Source organism: Entelurus aequoreus, linkage group LG15 (genome assembly GCF_033978785.1).
Source record: "Entelurus aequoreus isolate RoL-2023_Sb linkage group LG15, RoL_Eaeq_v1.1, whole genome shotgun sequence".
In the NCBI taxonomy this organism is placed as follows: domain Eukaryota; kingdom Metazoa; phylum Chordata; class Actinopteri; order Syngnathiformes; family Syngnathidae; genus Entelurus; species Entelurus aequoreus.
Window position 1 is genome coordinate 1,699,114 of NC_084745.1, and position 16,415 is coordinate 1,715,528.

A 16,415-nucleotide genomic window follows, 5' to 3' on the forward strand; every position below is an offset into this window, starting at 1 on the left:
TTTGTTGTTAAAAATAAAGCCAATAATGTGATATGTGATATCGCACTGGGCTCCAATATTGGTATCGTATTGGCACACCTCAGTCCTGTAACCGTTCTGACGCACCTTGCATACTGTTTGAAGTCTTGATACAGTTTTAGTACGTACAGTTACATCACCGCCACCACAAGACACCTTACAGGTCTCATAGAAAAATGAAACTCAGCAGCTGATATTGACAATAAAAAGTTGTTGGATATGACTTGAATGGTATACCGGTACTAGTATAGTATTGCGGTACTACTTAATCAAAAACGGTACTGATGAGAGTGCGGAAATACGACCACATGACACCAACTCTCAAATCCCTTCACTGGCTTCCTGTTCCACTCAGGATTGAATTCAAAGTCTCCCTACTAACCCACCAGTGCCTCCATTGATATGCCCCCCTTTACTTTAAAAAACTGCTCACCCCCAAATCTTCCACACGACACCTCCGCTCCGGACAAGCTAACCGTCTCCAACCTCCGAGGACAAAGCTACAAACAATGGGAGACCAGGCGTTCTGCTCCGCCTGCTCCTAGTCTGTGGAACGCTCTCCCTGACCACCTGAGGGCACCACAGACTGTGGATGCTTTTTAAAAAGGCTTAAAAACCCTTCTTTTTAAAAAAGCATTCTTTTTTTTAATAGATATATGCATACTAGTTCTAGCTATTAGGCTGTTCTAGTATTTATTTGTATTATCTTTTTATTTTCATTTCTTTTTAATACACTGTAGCACTTTGAGGTTGTTTACTCAATGTAAAGTGTTTTTTTTTTTTTTTTTACAAATAAAATCTATTATTATTATTAGTTGCGTAGTGCATTTACGTTGATGCCACTTGTTTTGGTTTTGTTTTTTTAATAGAGGGTGCACTTTGTGCTCAAGATGCAAAAAAAAAAATGCATATTTTAAGAAGTTTTTATCATATAGGATATATGTTAGTAACATATTATACGGGGAAAAAACTAATGGCATTTGTTTTAATTAACCCCTTACGTCCTCTCGCAGCTATGAAATTATAAAAGGATGTTGCAGAATAGAAAATACGTCTAATATATGTATATTTTTAACGCTCTCCCTGACCACCTGAGGGCACCACAGACTGTGGATGCTTTTAAAAAAGGCTTAAAAACCCTTCTTTTTAAAAAAGCCTTTTTTTTTTTTATAGATATATGCATACTACTTCTAGCTATTAGGCTGTTCTAGTATTTATTTGTATTATCTTTTTATTTTCATTTCTTTTTAATACACTGTAGCACTTTGAGGTTGTTTACTCAATGTAAAGTGTTTTTTGTTTTTTTTTCAAATAAAATCTATTATTACTATTAGTTGCGTAGTGCATTTACGTCGATACCACTTGTTTTGGTTTTGTCTTTTAATGTAGGGTGCACTTTGTGCTCAAGATGCAAAAAAAATGCAAGTTTTTATCGTATAGGATATATGTTAGTAACATATTATACGGGGAAAAAACAAATGACATTCATTGAATTTGTTTTAGTTAACCCCTTACGTCCTCTCGCAGCTATGAAATTATAAAAGGATGTTGCAGAATAGAAAATACGTTTTTTTTATTAAATCAACATAAAAACCACAAGATACACTTACAATTAGTGCACCAACCCAAAAAACCTCCCTCCCCCCATTTCTTTCTGTTATCAATATTCTGGTTCCTACATTATATATCAATATAGATCAATACAGTCTGCAAGGGATACAGTCCGTAAGCACACATGATTGTGCATAATGCTGGTCCACTAATAGTACTAACCTTTAACAGTTAATTTTACTCATTTTCATTAATTACTAGTTTCTATGTAACTGTTTTTATATTGTTTTACTTTCTTTTTTATTCAAGAAAATGTTTTTAATTTATTGATCTTATTTTATTTTATTAATTTTTTTTTTAAAAAGGACCTTATCTTCACCATACCTGGTTGTCCAAATTAGGCATAATAATGTGTTAATTCCACAACTGTATATATCAGTATCGGTATCGGTTGATATCGGTATCGGTAATTAAAGAGTTGGACAATATCGGAATATCGGATATCGGCAAAAAGCCATTATCGGACATCCCTAATTATTATTATTATTATTATTATTATTATTATTATTATTATTATTATTATTCTTTACAAGTGTATGTCAACTTTTGACCACAGGTAGCTTGTTACTGCCCATCACTGGAAATGGGGCACTCTGCACATAATACAGTATTTCAATAATTGATACTGCCTGGTGTTTAAGTGGGTTTAGTGTGAAATAGCAGGTGTTTAAAAAATGTAATTATATGCCTAAGCAGTGTAGTCAGAGTACAATAACCCGACATTTAGCGTTTAGTGAGTATCAAGGGCTTAACACACAAACCAGGCCTCGGGTTGAGAGTCTATGTTGTCATTCCAAGCATTGATTACCGTATTTCCTTGAATAGCCGCAGGGGCGCTAATTAATTTAAAACCTCCTGTCACTCCGGCGCTTACCAGAAGCCTGCGGGATGGCCAAGCATGCGCTAATTATTTTGCCAAACGAGTTTGACCCGGCTGTAATTCGAGGCATGCGAATACCATATTCCCGGCGCCAATTCAAGGAAATACGGTATATATAATACTTCCAAGCATTGATTATATATAATACTTCCAAGCATTGATTATATATAATACTTCCAAGCATTGATTATATATAATACTTCCAAGCATTGATTATATATAATACTTCCAAGCATTGATTATATATAATACTTCCAAGCATTGATTATATATAATACTTCCAAGCATTGATTATATATAATACTATCTGTTCTGTCCCACACAGGTTCTGTCAGGCAGCAACCTGAGGAGCAGGTGGAAAACCCACTTAATGACATGCAAGTGGAATTTAGATCCCCGCCACCTGGGGGAAACACAAGACTAATTGAGTCAGAACCGGATTTAGAAGCAAGATGAGCTTTGAAATAGGACCCGGGTGGGAGGACGAGAGGCGGGTGTGGGTGTGTGGGGGGGGGGGGGGGGGGGGGTGGACTTGATGCACACCCTCATATTCACGGTGCAAAAGTTGGCTGAGATGATGAACCATCCAGGGTGGTCCACACAACCTTAGGGCAGGTTTATGTCTCCGGCAGCCAGCTTTGACTCGAATGTTTGAACTTGTTTAGTGCGGCGAAATATTAGACACAAAGATTTTTGTGTGCAACAATGAACATGTTGTTGTATGAAGGAATGTCCGGGGTTCACGTGCCAATCATTGTTGGTTTACTGCGGTGTTAGCATTATTAGCAGGATTTTCGAGGTGGAAGGAGCCATAATGGATGAAATACAACCAAAAAATATAAGTGTTATAATGAGGACAACACATGATGTAAGTGTCTATATTAGCCTACTATCAAAATGACTTTAAAAGTCTTATATAAGTGTTATAATGAAGACAACACATGATGTAAGTGTCTATATTAGCCTACTATCAAAATGACTTAAAGTCTTGTATAAGTGTTATAATGAAGACAACACATGATGTAAGTGTCTATATTAGCCTACTATCATAATGACTTTAAAAGTCTTATATAAGTGTTATAATGAAGACAACACATGATGTAAGTGTCTATATTAGCCTACTATCAAAATGACTTTAAAAGTCTTATATAAGTGTTATAATGAGGACAACACATGATGTAAGTGTCTATATTAGCCTACTATCAAAATGACTTTAAAAGTCTTATATAAGTGTTATAATGAAGACAACACATGATGTAAGTGTCTATATTAGCCTACTATCAAAATGACTTAAAGTCTTGTATAAGTGTTATAATGAAGACAACACATGATGTAAGTGTCTATATTAGCCTACTATCATAATGACTTTAAAAGTCTTATATAAGTGTTATAATGAAGGCAACACATGATGTAAGTGTCTATATTAGCCTACTATCATAATGACTTTAAAAGTCTTATATAAGTGTTATAATGAAGACAACACATGATGTAAGTGTCTATATTAGCCTACTATCAAAATGACTTTAAAAGTCTTATATAAGTGTTATAATGCAGGCAACACATGATGTAAGTGTCTATATTAGCCTACTATCAAAATGACTTTAAAAGTCTTATATAAGTGTTATAATGCAGGCAACACATGATGTAAGTGTCTATATTAGCCTACTATCAAAATGACTTTAAAAGTCTTATATAAGTGTTATAATGAAGGCAACACATGATGTAAGTGTCTATATTAGCTTTATTAGCCTACTATCAAAATGACTTTAAAAGTCTTATATAAGCCGCCAGTGTATCGATACCGACGGAGTTCGCCCCTAAAAAAAAAACAGTTGTAATAAGACAACAGAAGTTCTATTATCATTTATTTACAAATAATATTCTATTCCAGTATCGTCGATCCCTAAGTGTTGGTATCGACGATACTGCCGCCCACCCTGCAGTGAAAGCCACCAAAATAAGAGCGTCTTTCCTCTGACATTTCCCTCTCTGCAGCTGCCACACGCTAACTGACAGACATGTCACCTCCGACATGTTCCAACATCTCAGCCTAAACAACCCCGAGGGCCCCAGGGGGACTCCAACAGGAAAATGAGCTTGTTGTCGGCTGTCAGGAACGTCGGGGCCCCACACAATATCACCCGCAACAACAAAATAAACATCCTCCACTTCCCCTTCCATGTCCACAATGTGTGCAATGTGTAAAATAGTGTGTACTATTAGTGGCAGTGTTGCTAGTGACCTACTATCAATCAATCAATCAATCAATCAAAAAATCAATCAAATTTTACTTATATTGCCCTAAATCACGAGTGTCTCAAAGGGCTGCACAAGCTACAACAAGTATATATAGCCACGTGTGTATATATATATATATATATACATACATATATATATATATATATATATATATATATATATATATATATATATATATATATATATATATATATATATATATATATATATATATATATATATATATATATATATATATATATATATATATATATATGTGTATCGTCGGCGGTCACTCGAAACGAGTATGACTGTCCTCCGTAGGGTCGTTAGGGTGGATTCCCTATATGGAGGACGCCTGTGCGTGGAATCTTTTAATGTGGGGAGACTGGTGCACGGTCAGCCACCACACAGTCCTTGGCATTGAGCGGGCCAGGGTCCAGTGGCATGGAGACCAAGACGACTGGGGACCCGTCTTTGCTGCAGCCTTCATCCGCCTTCCCAGCCGTTGTGGTGCATTCCGCTGCCGCCATCTTCCGCCTGGTCCACCGTTGAGGCGGTTTTCACTATTCGCCCATAGCTGGGGTTATTTACCCATAGCTGGGACAGGGGTTGACTGGGCACCAGGGCATGTCCACACACCGGTGGGCCTGCATGCTCCGTCTCTGGGGCCCCCTGCTGCTCCGAGATCCCGTACAACTTAGCCTGGAACCGCGAGGTTCCAGTTACCGTGTGTGGCCACGAGGAGGCATGTACGAGTCTTGACAATGGAGAGGCTATGTACCGGCTGAGGAGGCTTATGCACTCGGCTCCTCTTTTCGCCCTCTGAGACAGAGGGCTAGCCGGCGGCACTAGCTGAAAGCAATGAGTATCAGGCAGAAGCAGCATGCAGCATAGCAAGCAAAAGCGGCATGCAGCATGCACTAACTACAGGTACTACTACTCCAAGGCTACTGCACTAGACGCATCACATCGCCCTGTGCGATGTTTTCTGCACACACACACATATGTGTATACATATACACACAAGCATATATACACAATAGTTACATATATACATATAATATATACATACATATATAATAAATACATACAAATAAAAATATACATACATATAATAAAAATATACAAATATAAATATATACAAATATACAACAAAAATAATTGAACATATTTTCAATGAATATATAAAATTATATGAAATATATATGTATATAGAAAAATAAAAGAATATATTAAAAGTATTATAAGATATAAAATTGTTGTATGAGAAAATATATGTATATAAATAGAAAAAATATGTTTGAAAAAATATTGTATTTACAAATGTATAAAAATACAGAAAATATCAAATATTTTTTTTATATATGTATAATAACATATATTTAAAATAAATATTATATACTAAAATTTATTACGAATATATATATATATATATATATATATATATATATATATATATATATATATATATATATATATATATATATATATATATATATATATATATATATAAAATATATTAAAAAAAATACAATTGATTAAAAATAAATATATGATATATAATACAATATATTACATATAAATACTATATATAAAAATATTAAATATTAAAATATATATTTAAAATAAATATGATGTACTAAAATGTATTACTAATAATACATTTGAATACATTTGAATACATATATATGTAATAAAATGTATTGAAAACAAATATATATTTTAATACAATTGATTAAAAACAAATATATGATATATAATACAATATATTACATATAAATACTATATATAAAAATATGTTAAAAATATGAAATATTCAAAATATATTTAAAAGAAATATTATATACTAAAATGTATTACGAATAAATATATATATATATATATATATATATATATATATATATATATATATATATATATATATATATATATATATATATATATATATATATATATATATATATATATATATATATATATATATATATATATATATATATATATATATATATATATATATATATATATATATATATATATATATAATATATATTCTAAAAATACAATTGATTAAAAATAAATATATGATATATAATACATTATATTACATATAAATACTATATATAAAAATATAAAATATTAAAATATATATTTAAAATAAATATGATGTACTAAAATGTATTACTAATAATACATTTGATTACATTTGAATACATATATATGTAATAAAATGTATTGAAAACAAATATATATTTTAATACAATTGATTAAAAACAAATATATGATATATAATACAATATATTACATATAAATACTATATATAAAAATATGTTAAAAATATGAAATATTCAAAATATATTTAAAAGAAATATTATATACTAAAATGTATTACTAATATATATATATATATATATATATATATATATATATATATATATATATATATATATATATATATATATATATATATATATATATATATATATATATATATATATATATATATATATATATATATATATATATATATGTGATAAAATATATTGAAAACAAATATATATTATAATACAATTTATTAAAAATAAATATATGATAAATAATACAATATATTACATATAAATACTATACATAAAAATATATTAAAAATATTAAAAAATACATTATATATACTAAAACTGCCTGTGCAGTTGAAAAGTCTTATTTAAATGAATATTTGGCATCCCCATGGATACACTCATTTACTGCACTTTTTTTTTTCTTCTTTTAATTCACCCACCCGTGGCGTTTTGCTAAGTTCTCAAACAACATGCCACTTTTTATGGGCATTTTAGAAGCAGTGCCTCCATGGAAATGCTCACCCCCAAATCCTCCACACGACACATACAATGATTTGCAAATCATCTTCAACCCATATTCAAAATATATACAAATATAATTGTATATATATATATATATATATATATATATATATATATATATATATATATATATATATATATATATATATATATATATATATATATATATATATATATATATATACACATTTATACATATATATATATGTATACTGACATTGTGATGTCACACTACATCCAACCTCCACACGGTGATGCCACACCACATCCAACCTCCACACTGGGCTGCAGCCAATGTTATGTGTTGTTGTTGGCCATGAGGTTGTGGCTCTGGCCAGTGTGGGCGGGGTCAGGAATGGGTCTGGACATGGCGCTCCTTGACCGGGTCATGTGAGTGTGCTAAATGGCTGGGAAAGTGTCCTGTGTGGGAGTGTGGGAGTGTGGGAGTGTCCTGGGTGTAAACAAACAGCAGCCACTTCAAACCACACAATAAGGCTGATGAAGTAAGAGGACACGACTGGTTCTTGGCAGGAAGGAGGCCAGAACATGACAAGGGTGTGACTCGGTCACGGACTGGAGCTAAAAATGACATTTGTCATGCTGAAACATTCACTCAGCACTCTTTGATTTGAACTTTTCCAAAAAAAACCCACTTTAAATATTATTTTTCATAGTCTAGACTAGAGTTGTATGGTACTAGTACAGTATGGCGGTACTAATGAATACAAAATGATACTATACTATAAATATTCGCCATATTTTTATTTTTTTTTGCAGGCATGACGGCGCGTCTTCACGTGGTGACATTGCTGGTTTTACGAGCGGAGGAACATGTTCGGCAGTGCACACACACCGAGTACTTACAAGCAGACACAGTGTGTAGACAGGGGAGGGAGAACGGACGCATTTAGGTGTAAAAAGTAAAGATAAAGGTGAAGTTATAACACTGAAACGCCCTCAGGAAGAGGTGCTTTAAGACACTAATCACTAATCCTGGTCTCCATGGCGACTAATAGAGTAAGTTTCTTACAAGTAGCATTATCACTGGAGGACGAGGAATAGCTAAAAATGCTTCACTACACACCATAGGAGGATACAATAGCTCACCGGCGTCACAATGTAAACAAATGGGTGGATCTACACCTGACATCCACTGTAATGATACCAAGTACAAGAGCGTATCTAGTCGATACTACTATGATTACTTAAAAAAAAATGTATCATCACAAAATCTACTTCTAAATCACTAATCCTGGCCTCCATGGCGACAAATAGAGTACGTTTCTTACAAGTAGCATTATCACTGGAGGACGAGGAATAGCTAAACATGCTTCACTACACACCGTAGGAGCATACAATAGCTCACCGGCGTCACAATGTAAACAAATGGGTGGATCTACACCTGACATCCACTGTAATGATACCAAGTACAAGAGCGTCTATAGTCGATACTACTATGATTACTTCAAAAAAATTTAGCGTCACAAAATCTACATCTAAATCACTAATCCTGGCCTCCATGGCGACAAATAGAGTAAGTTTCTTACAAGTAGCATTATCACTGGAGGACGAGGAATAGCTAAACATGCTTCACTACACACCGTAGGAGGATACAATAGCTCACCGGCGTCACAATGTAAACAAATGGGTGGATCTACACCTGACATCCACTGTGATGATACCAAGTACAAGAGCGTCTATAGTCGATACTACTATGATTACTTAAAAAAAATGTATCGTCACAAAATCTACTTCTAAATCACTAATCCTGGCCTCCATGGCGACTAATAGAGTAAGTTTCTTACAAGTAGCATTATCACTGGAGGACGAGGAATAACTAAACATGCTTCACTACACACCGTAGGAGGATACAATAGCTCACCGGCGTCACAATGTAAACAAATGGGTGGATCTACACCTGACATCCACTGTAATGATACCAAGTACAAGAGCGTCTATAGTCGATACTACTATGATTACTTCAAAAAAATGTATCTTCACAAAATCTACTTCTAAATCACTAATCCTGGCCTCCATGGCGACAAATAGAGTAAGTGTCTTACAAGTAGCATTATCACTGGAGGATGAGGAATAGCTAAACATGCTTCACTACACACCGTAGAAGCATACAATAGCTCACCGGCGTCACAATGTAAACAAATGGGTGGATCTACACCTGACATCCACTGTAATGATACCAAGTACAAGAGCGTCTATAGTCGATACTACTATGATTACTTAAAAAAAATGTATCGTCACAAAATCTGCTTCTAAATCACTAATCCTGGCCTCCATGGCGACAAATAGAGTAAGTGTCTTACAAGTAGCATTATCACTGGAGGACGAGGAATAGCTAAACATGCTTCACTACACACCGTAGAAGCATACAATAGCTCACCGGCGTCACAATGTAAACAAATGGGTGGATCTACACCTGACATCCACTGTAATGATACCAAGTACAAGAGCGTCTATAGTCGATACTACTATGATTACTTCAAAAAAATTTATCGTCACAAAATCTGCTTCTAAATCACTAATCCTGGCCTCCATGGCGACAAATAGAGTACGTTTCTTACAAGTAGTATTATCACTGGAGGCCGAGAAATAGCTAAACATGCTTCACTACACACCGTAGGAGGATACAATAGCTCACCGGCGTCACAATGTAAACAAATGGGTGGATCTACACCTGACATCCACTGTAATGATACCAAGTACAAGAGCGTATCTAGTCGATACTACTATGATTACTTCAAAAAAAAATTATCGTCACAAAATCTGCTTCTAAATCACTAATCCTGGCCTCCATGGCGACAAATAGAGTGAGTTTCTTACAAGTAGCATTATCACTGGAGGACAAGGAATAGCTAAAAATGCTTCACTACACACCGTAGGAGCATACAATAGCTCACCGGCGTCACAATGTAAACAAATGGGTGGATCTACACCTGACATCCACTGTAATGATACCAAGTACAAGAGCGTATCTAGTCGATACTACTATGATTACTTCAAAAAAATTTATCGTCACAAAATCTACTTCTAAATCACTAATCCTGGCCTCCATGGCGACTAATAGAGTAAGTTTCTTACAAGTAGCATTATCACTGGAGGACGAGGAATAGCTAAACATGCTTCACTACACACCGTAGGAGGATACAATAGCTCACCGGCGTCACAATGTAAACAAATGGGTGGATCTACACCTGACATCCACTGTAATGATACCAAGTACAAGAGCGTATCTAGTCGATACTACTATGATTACTTCAAAAAAATGTATCGTCACAAAATCTACTTCTAAATCACTAATCCTGGCCTCCATGGCGACAAATAGAGTATGTTTCTTACAAGTAGCATTATCACTGGAGGACGAGGAATAGCTAAACATGCTTCACTACACACCGTAGGAGGATACAATAGCTCACCGGCGTCACAATGTAAACAAATGGGTGGATCTACACCTGACATCCACTGTAATGATACCAAGTACAAGAGCGTCAATAGTCGATACTACTATGATTACTTCAAAAAAAATGTATCGTCACAAAATCTACTTCTAAATCACTAATCCTGGCCTCCATGGCGACAAATAGAGTAAGTTTCTTACAAGTAGCATTATCACTGGAGGACGAGGAATAGCTAAACATGCTTCACTACACACCGTAGGAGCATACAATAGCTCACCGGCGTCACAATGTAAACAAATGGGTGGATCTACACCTGACATCCACTGTAATGATACCAAGTACAAGAGCGTCTATAGTCGATACTACTATGAATACATCGATATTTTTTATCAACACAGGTATACAAATATTTTGTTTTTAAAAAAAAAAAAATCATGTTATATTCATAAAGTCAGTAAATACGTCCCTGGACACATGAGGACTTTGAATATGACCAATGTATGATCCTGTAACTACTTGGTATCGGATCCATACCTAAATGTGTGGTATCATCCAAAACTGATGTCAAGTATCAAAGAAGAGAAGAATAAGTGATTATTACTTTTTAACAGAAGTGTAGATAGAACATGTTGAAACAGAAAATAAGCAGATATTAACAGTAAATGAACAAGTGGATTAATATTCATTTTTTTTACAGTTTGTCCCTCATAATGTGTACAAAATAATAGGTGTATAAATGACACAATGTGTTACTGCATAGACTAATTAGGAGTCTTTGTTTTTTTACTTACTACTAAAAGACAAGTTGTCTAGTAAGTTCACTATTTTATTTAAGGACTAAATTACAATAATTAACATATGTTTCATGTACACTAAGATTTTTTTGTTCAAATAAAGCCAATTATGATAAGTTCCATGCAGTGCTTGCAATTGACTGAATGCACGATGCGCACCCTGAGCTCCATTGTAAAACCCTAAGATTTTCTGTTAAACATAAAGCCAATAATGAAATTTTTTGTGGTCCCCTTTATTCAGAAAAGTATCAAAATACATTTTGGTACCGGTACCAACATATTGGTATCGGGACGACCCTAACAGCAAGTGAGGAGGACAAAAGCATTAAATTATTAAATAACTGTGACAAGATTTCCTGGGAATTGTGGAATTCCTGGAAACTTAGACAAACTTTATTGATCCACAAGGGAAATTGTTCCAAAAAAACATGGACATTTTTACTGTATAACGGTTCAAATAGGACCAAAAAATGTGTAAGAAAAAGGCGGGAATTTCTTCTTATTGTGTGAATGCTGGAAAACATAACAGTAAATAAGGAATATCAATGAATTGTGCATTTTTACAGTTTGTCCCTCATAATGTGTACAAAATAATAGGTGTATAAATGACACAATATGTTACTGCATAGACTAATTAGGAGTCTTTGTTTGCTTACTTCCTACTAAAAGACAAGTTGTCTAGTATGTTCACTATTTTATTTAAGGACTAAATTACAATAATAAACATATGTTTCATGTACACTAACATTTTTTTGTTCAAATAAAGCCAATAATGATAATTTCCATGCAGTGCCTGCAATTGACTGAATGCACGATGCGCACCCTGAACTCCATTGTAAAACCCTAAGATTTTCTGTTAAAAATGAAGCCAATAATGACATTTTTTGTGGTCCCGCTTTATTTAGAAAAGTATCGAAATACATTTTGGTACCGGTACCAACATATTGGTATCGGGACGACCTTAACAGCAAGTGAGGAGGACTGAAGCATTAAATGATTAAATAACCGTGACAAGATTTCCTGGGAATTGCGGAATTCCTGGAAACTTAGACTTGGAATTAGACAAACTTTATTGATCCAGAAGGGAAATTGTTCCAAAAAACGTCAGAATTTTTTACTGTATAACGGTTCAAATAGGACCAAAAAATGTGTGAGAGGAACGTGGGAATTTCGTCTTATTGTGTGAATGCTGGAAAACATAACATTAAATAAGGAATATTAATGAATTGTGCATTTTTACAGTTTGTCCCTCAAAACGTATTATAACAAAATAATAGGTGACACAATATGTTACTGCATACGTAAGCAGACTAATTAGGAGTCTTTGTTTGTTTACTTACTACTAAAAGACAAGTTGTCCAGTATGTTCACTATTTTATTTAAGGACTAAATTACAATAATAAACATATGTTTCATGTACACTAACATTTTTTTGTTCAAATAAAGCCAATAATGATAAGTTCCATGCAGCACTTGCAATTGACTGAATGCACGATGCGCACCCTGAACTCCATTGTAAAACCCTAAGATTTTCTGTTAAAAATGAAGCCAATAATGAAATTTTTTGTGGTCCCCTTTATTTAGAAAAGTATCGAAATACATTTTGGTACCGGTACCAACATATTGGTATCGGGATGACCCTAACAGCAAGTGAGGAGGACTGAAGCATTAAATGATTAAGTAACCGTGACAAGATTTCCTGGGAATTGTGGAATTCCTGGAAACTTAGACAAACTTTATTGATCCACAAGGGAAATTGTTCCAAAAAACGTCCGAATATTTTACCGTATAACGGTTCAAATAGGACCGAAAAATGTGTGAGAAGAACGTGGGAATTTCATCTAATTATGTGAATGCTAGAAAACATAACATTAAATAAGGAATATTAATGATTTGTGCATTTTTACAGTTTGTCCCTCATATTGTAGACAAAATAATAGGTGTATAAATGACACAATATGTTACTGCATACGTCAGCAGACTAATAAGGAGTCTTTGTTTGTTTACTTACTACTAAAAGACAAGTTGTCTAGTATGTTCACTATTTTATTTAAGGACTAAATTACAGTAATAAACATATGTTTCATGTACACTAAAAAATGTTTGTTCGAATAAAGCCAATTATGATAAGTTCCATGCAGTGCTTGCAATTGACTGAATGCACGATGCGCACCCTGAACTCCATTGTAAAACCCTAAGATTTTCTGTTAAAAATGAAGCCAATAATTACATTTTTTGTGGTCCCCTTTATTTAGAAAAGTATCGAAATACATTTTGGTACCGGTACCAAAATATTGGTATCAGGACGACCCTAACAGCAAGTGAGGAGGACTGAAGCATTAAATGATTAAATAACCGTGACAAGATTTCCTGGGAATTGTGGAATTCCTGGAAACTTAGACAAACTTTATTGATCCACAAGGGAAATTGTTCCAAAAAAACATGGACATTTTTACTGTATAACGGTTCAAATAGGACCAAAAAATGTGTAAGAAAAAGGCGTGAATTTCTTCTTATTGTGTGAATGCTGGAAAACATAACAGTAAATAAGGAATATCAATGAATTGTGCATTTTTACAGTTTGTCCCTCATAATGTGTACAAAATAATAGGTGGATAAATGACACAATATGTTACTGCATACGTCAGCAGACTAATTAGGAGTCTTTGTTTGTTTACTTACTACTAAAAGACAAGTTGTCTAGTATGTTCACTATTTTATTTAAGGACTAAATTACAATAATAAACATATGTTTCATGTACACTAAGATTTTTTTTGTTCAAATAAAGTCAATTATGATAGGTTCCATGCAGTGCTTGCAATTGGTTGAATGCACGATGCGCACCCTGAACTCCATTGTAAAACCCTAAGATTTCTGTTAAAAATGAAGCCAACAAAGACATTTTTTGTGGTCCCGCTTTATTTAGAAAAGTATCGAAATACATTTTGGTACCGGTACCAACATATTGGTATCGGGACGACCATAACAGCAAGTGAGGAGGACTGAAGCATTAAATTATTAAATAACCGTGACAAGATTTCCTGGGAATTGTGGAATTCCTGGAAACTTAGACTTGGACTTATACAAACTTTATTGATCCAGAAGGGAAATTGTTCCAAAAAAACGTCAGAATTTTTTACTGTATAACGGTTCAAATAGGACCAAAAAATGTGTGAGAGGAACGTGGGAATTTCGTCTTATTGTGTGAATGCTGGAAAACATAACATTAAATAAGGAATATTAATGAATTGTGCATTTTTACAGTTTGTCCCTCAAAACGTATTACCTGAGACACAATATGTTACTGCATACGTAAGCAGACTAATTAGGAGTCTTTGTTTGTTTACTTACTACTAAAAGACAAGTTGTCTAGTATGTTCACTATTTTATTTAAGGACTAAATTACAATAATAAACATATGTTTCATGTACCCTAAGATTTTTTTGCTCAAATAAAGCCAATAATGATAAGTTCCATGCAGTGCTTGCAATTGGCTGAATGCACGATGCGCACCCTGAACTCCATTGTAAAATCCCAAGATTTTCTGTTAAAAATAAAGCCAATAATGAAATTTTTTGTGGTCCCCTTTATTTAGAAAAGTATCGAAATACATTTTGGTACCGGTACCAACATATTGGTATCGGGACGACCATAACAGCAAGTGAGGAGGACTGAAGCATTAAATGATTAAATAACCGTGACAAGATTTCCTGGGAATTGTGGAAATTCTGGAAACTTAGACAAACTTTATTGATCCACAAGGGAAATTGTTCCAAAAAACGTCAGAATTTTTGACTGTATAACGGTTCAAATAGGACCAAAAAATGTGTGAGAAAAAGGCGGGAATTTCTTCTTATTGTGTGAATGCTGGAAAACATAACAGTAAATAAGGAATATCAATGAATTGTGCATTTTTACAGTTTGTCCCTCATAATGTGTACAAAATAATAGGTGGATAAATGACACAATATGTTACTGCATAGACTAATTAGGAGTCTTTGTTTGTTTACTTACTACTAAAAGACAAGTTGTCTAGTATGTTCACTATTTTATTTAAGGACTAAATTACAATAATAAACATATGTTTCATGTACACTACATTTTTTTTGTTCAAATAAAGCCAATTATGATAAGTTCCATGCAGCGCTTGCAATTGACTGAATGCACGATGCGCACCCTGAACTCCATTGTAAAACCCTAAGATTTTCTGTTAAACATAAAGCCAATAATGACATTTTTTGGGGTCCCCTTTATTTAGAAAAGTATCAAAATACATTTTGGTACCGGTACCAAAATATTGGTATCGGGACAACACTCACTTTTAACAAAAAACTTGACTTTTTGATGATGTAACTTTTGTAATTAATTTGTGCTACGTCCTTCTGAATGTCAGCAAAGCATTCTGGGAAACTTTAGCATCCACGAATAGAGTAGTTTCCTCTCGGGTGGGAAGGTACCAACTCTCACCCCCCTGTGGAGGCAGAGAGTTGAATTTACAGTCCTTTTCTCAACTCCTGCCGCTCGACAAAAGACAAAAAAAAAAACATTGGCCGAGGTGGAAAAGAAAAGAAGCACTTAAGTGAGGAGAGATCAAGCGAG

The 16,415-nt window shown here is 33.8% G+C and overlaps 1 protein-coding gene across 1 annotated transcript in view; it reads right to left on the bottom strand.

The window, feature by feature from the left end:
• The window catches only part of LOC133629693 (neuropilin-1a-like), a 180,768-nt gene that overhangs the window by 129,464 nt on the left and 34,889 nt on the right, over positions 1-16,415 (bottom strand).